This window comes from Copadichromis virginalis, linkage group LG3, assembly GCF_057382275.1.
Source record: "Copadichromis virginalis isolate Kocher_CV1m ecotype Utaka linkage group LG3, C_Virginalis_male_GT1.1, whole genome shotgun sequence".
Taxonomy (NCBI): Eukaryota; Metazoa; Chordata; class Actinopteri; order Cichliformes; family Cichlidae; genus Copadichromis; species Copadichromis virginalis.
Window position 1 is genome coordinate 9741075 of NC_140620.1, and position 5214 is coordinate 9746288.

The 5214-nt window shown below is 42.1% G+C and overlaps 1 long non-coding RNA gene across 1 annotated transcript; it reads left to right on the forward strand.

The window, feature by feature from the left end:
• Positions 1-2281: 2281 nt before the first annotated feature.
• Positions 2282-4485, forward strand: LOC146712651 (uncharacterized). The gene is made up of 3 exons (XR_014917133.1): positions 2282-2342; positions 4162-4283; positions 4454-4485. It is a non-coding gene; the product is annotated as an uncharacterized LOC146712651 (long non-coding RNA).
• Positions 4486-5214: the final 729 nt, after the last annotated feature.

Here is a 5214-nt window from a genome sequence, read left to right on the forward strand (position 1 = left end):
AGGTTTCATTGGATTGGTGGCTGTGAAGTTGGGCAGGAACCAAGAAGTGATGTTAATATTGAATAATGGAGCTCACAGTTTTAACTGAAATGTATGAAGAGTGATAGAAAATGGTTTCAAACATGCATGATGAAAGTTTTTCGGTTTAAATCGATCTCATCATCACTGCAAACCTCTCAGAGGTTCAGACTCTCAGCAGTTTAACCTGGAATCCTGCAGGAAAGTCACCATATAGTCTGGACTAAGTCAGCGATTAAACCTTCTGCCCAGCTAAGTGTCAGTAACATGAAGACCAAAAGAACAAAAGAGACTTGACCTCTTTTCATCAAACATCTCTTCAGTCAGGAAACCACAGCCTCTGACTGCATGAAGCACAGGGTCCTCTGACTGCGTCCCCTCTTTTATCTAGTCTTCACTTCCTCTATTCACAGCCAATTTTCCATTAAGAGGACTGAGTGTATTCAAACAACCACAGACGGTTTTGACTGTTAAAGTTCCCATTCCCATTGACATGATGACCTTTAAACAGCAGCAGTGTGGGAGTGAAACAGGCCGCAAATCTGAAAATGAAAACTGTGCTTTTGAAGGGTGGCTTCTTAGTCCCACACTTTCTTCTCTGCACATGAATGAAAGCTCATCCATGCACAGTTCCTTCTCCATGGTTTACAATGCTGTGCACTGTGATGTTTACCGTTGATTGCCATCTGATCAAAAAATGTATAGAAAACAGGAAAAGACAGGCTAACCTGCGTTGCTGTCTCGGTGGTATTTTATAACTTCCTGTTCCTGTTACAGTGCACGGTGGTGTTTGTGTAGTTTAATCTGCGTGGCTCACAGATCTGGCAAAAATACAGACCTTCCATAATTAAGTAGAAGTACAAATACTACTGTTCAAAAATACTCCAGTAAAAGATGAAGTACTGATTCAACTTATTAACTCAAGTAAAAGTAAAAAAAAGTACAGACTAGGAAATGTACTCAAAGTAAGAACGTACAAAGTAGTAGCAGTAAAACCCTGGCTGATTGTGACCCACACCCATTACCACACCTTGGCTCATGTGATTAGGTAGAGGATCATCAGGGGGTCCATTGTCCCTCTCAGGGGGAAACTCCCACAGAGCTTAAATGTGGGTCTCTTCACCGTTTGATCCTAGAACTGAAGAAGCTTCTCAGATGAGAGGTGAAACGTCTTCAAGCAACTTAAAGAAGTCCAGACGCTTTTCTTTCCAAGCTCCTTAGGTTGTGGCAGATACTTCAGGAGATTAAAAAGTTTCCTGAGAGAAAAAAAACAACAACAAAAAAAAAAACTGTGCAGCCTCAGTCTTTCTTTAAATGACCTCTGACCTCCTGTTGCAGGTGTGTGTGTGCTGCTGCTGTCTGCACTGACTGTTTGTGCAGGTGAGTAGATGAAGTGCACCATGGTCCAGGACAAACACTGAGTGTAAACACTGATAGAAACTGTCCGTCTGTCCTCCAGTCTCTCTGAGCGTCAGTCCAAACCTTCAGCAGTTCTTCACAGCAGCCTCAGTGTCTCTGACATGTGACGGTCAGCTGGGCTCTGATGGATGGACGGTGAAGAGGGACACAGGAAGTGGGACTGAGTCATGTGGAGCAGGTGGGCGGGGCTTCGGGAGGTTAACTGGTTCATCCTGTTTGCTTGATAAGCAAAGCGAGCCAATCAGTGGAGTTTACTGGTGTGAAGGTGAAGCTGGAGAGAAGAGTGAAGAAGTCAACATCACTGTATCAGGTAATGAAGTCGTTCATTTCATCAGACTAACAGCAGACTGTTATACCACCTCTACATCACTCTGTGGGTCTTTTCCTCAGATAAAGAAGTGATTTTGGAGATCCCTGCACTTCCTGTGAGGACAGGAAGTGATGTCACGCTACGCTGTAAAAAGAAAATTGGTGGCACAGCTGCAGCTTATTTCTACTTTAATGGACGTCCTGTTGGACCTAAATCAGAGAAAAACATCACCATTAACGTGCAGCAGTCTGATGAAGGTCTCTACTGGTGTTCTACTGATGAGTTTGGATCATCTCCTCAGAGCTTTCTGAGGGTCAGAGGTCAGAACACTGACATCACTTCCTGTTTAAAGCAAACCTGCTGAGCTTATAATAAATTCAATGACCCAGTTTTATCATCTCTCCTGCAGATGTCTATGACACCACCACCATTTCACCAAGTGCCACCAAACCACCACCAACAACAACTACCAATCTCAATTCCCCTCCTTCTACATCGTCCTCCTCCATCATCTCACCTGTAGCTACTCTGGGTTCTCTGGATCTTCTAGATCTTATTCTGGTTGCAGCTTTGCTGTTTTGGAACAAAAAACAAGGTATAAAGTGTGTCAAACCCCCCAGAGCTCATTAGATTAAACATTTTACATGGAAAAATAAATTTTCCTTAATAATTATGTGATTATATACTATAATTCAATTATAAACTGTCCCCATTCACATTGTTTAGCAGAGAACTTATCTTACATGAAAAATATAGAGACACTTTTATTGATAAAGTATAAGACCCGATCCTTGGGGTGGAACAATTTTTGGCGCAGCGTGTTTTGGGGTTTAAATTCCACAGAGACCCAGTGTTTAGAAAAAATGCATCTCAACTGCTCCGATACTCCTGTCACAACAGTATCACTACAGGTTTTGACAAAAGTCCAGCTGGAATTAGTGATGGGATTTCCGGCTCTTTTTAGAGAACCGGCTCTTCCGGCTCCCAAGCGGCTCTTCAGGTTGTTTTGTTGCTTTAATTAAAAACGGTCCGGGGGGAAGCAGGGATTAATCCCATACATGCTCTCAGTGGGTTCCAAACACACACACACTCTCTCTCGAGTCCAGGGCAGATCTATATACACACAGAGAAAGACGTCCAGGTTAGGGATAGTCTCAAACTCACAGATACAGGTTCAGGTCCGCCGTCATAAATAGTGCTCCAAATCAGCTGGGATCGGCTGCAGGTGTGACGGTGAGCACAGGTGCGTGGGCCAGGGGCGGGGCCCGTAATGAGCACCGCCCCAGCAGAGGAGAGAGAGCGCAAAGGAAACAAAACAAACAAAACATGTTGCCAAACACAGAGTGAGCCAGCGAGGCACGAGGACCACGACACAAAGCACGTGCAAACTCCAAAACACATTTCTAGCTTTAACTGAACTTCAAAGCAGAGCAGATCACTTAAATTACACAATTGAAAGCATGTGTGTATTGTTTGTGTATTTATACACAAGCACTCATATATATATTAAAAAATATGTTCATTTACCTGTTACTACCACACACCAAATCCGGTTGTTGGTACTTGCTGGCTTGTGTAGCCTCTAGGTAACAAAAGCTCAACACTGCGCCCAGCATCCTGGAGCACTTCTGTTCTCTTCTGTACATGCCTCGGAGTTTGTATGTGCTTTGTCTGTAGGGGCCACCGTAAATATACTTTTATTTATTCACTCCACATAAAATGTAATAAATAAATCATATAATACAAAAACCAACTATTCACATTTCAACTTTTAACTATTTAAATTTTCAGCTTTTTCCTTTTACAAATTTAAAGTGAAACAACACAAAACACTGCAAACCACAACACAATTAAATATAAATTATAATATGAAAACAAAAAGAAGATGCATATTCTCTGTCATATGGACCTGCATGAATAAACTTTCTGAATCCTTTATCATCTGCAACTGAAAATAGTTGTGGATGATTACTATACCTTTCTAATGTGACCTTGTTGGCCCTGCTCTCTCTCTCTCCCTCCCGCTCTGTTCCTGTGCTACTGAGTGTCACTACCGCCCCTCCCCCCTCTGCTCAGTGAAGCGGAAAAAAGTGAGAGAGAGAGAGAGAGAGAGAGAGAGAGAAAAAAAACCCACGGCTCGCGATAAGGAGCCGGCTCGTGTCGTTCACGTCAAAGAGTCGGCTCTGAGAGTTTCCTTCGCGACCGACACATCACTAGCTGGGATAACCACATTTACTCAGGGCCTTCTTGATGTGATGTTCCTCCTGGCCGCTGTGTCTGTGGGGATGGTGTTCGCTCTGTGTTGTAGCGTCCTGATGACTCCCAGTTTGTGCTCCATGCTGGCAGACGTCTTCGGTTTAGAATCTTTTATTATTTGTCTCGTGTTTAAATCCTCGTCTTTCTCATTCCTGCAGAAAGGACGCTGTCATCAAGTCTGAGTCAAGTCACCTATCAGGATATGAACTTCAGACAATCAGCCAATAAAATTACAGATACACACTCACATGTTGTTTTCTCCAGTCCGAGGACACTGCAGGTACACATTCAGCTGTTATCCAACAAGTTATTGCTTCACAAAATATGATTATGACCCTTTGTCCACTGTGGGTCCTTGTGATAATTTCTTTGCTCCTCTATTCTTCTTGTCTTTCCATCTCCTGGATTCTCTTTTAACCATCTACTCATTCTCGTTCTCTTGTGCATCAGGGCTGAGTTATTGATGGAGTTTCCCAGATCAATTTTAATTTAATTTAATTATTTAATTAATTTAATTTAATTTCAATTTAGTCTGCTCATCTGTTTTTCTTGCCATTGCTTAAAAAGTGTACATTCTGCATCCAAATGTCCAGCTGCCTTCAACTTTGATGTTTGTCTTGGCCAAAAATTAGCCTTTAGTTTATTCCTTTGTTTAAATAAAAATCTCTTGCTGATAAACTGAACCCTGGCTGTGGCGTCAGAGTAGCGCTATATAAGTGCTACATAAGAACCAGTCCTTCTACCATTTACTAAAAGCAGGCTTTTGCCAGGGCTGCAAAGGGATTTGTAAAGAATGATTTTTTAGTGTACTATGCTTCAGGCAGTTGTTGCATGGAAGTGGCTGTTACTGAAAGTCCAGCACAGACCTGTAGTGACAGCCAGTGACTGGCATTTTGAAATGATAATAATAGCATAATGATTTAAAATTCCAGGTTCCTAATGAAGGTCTTGCAGATAAACAGTAACACATTCTATAATTTATTATTAATAAATAATAAACAGGTGGAGCCGGTAGCTCAGCATGTTTGATTTGGCAGTTTTGCACTAGATGAGCTTCCTGAGGCAACTCAAACGGGATCTGTGTTTGCAGGTGGAACTGAACAACAACCTCTCCATTGGAGCCAATAATAAAAACATGAATAACAATAAGCTTTATTTGGGGCTCTGATCTGAGGATGTAACATCATTTGTAATGTGGGTCTCAACAAGCT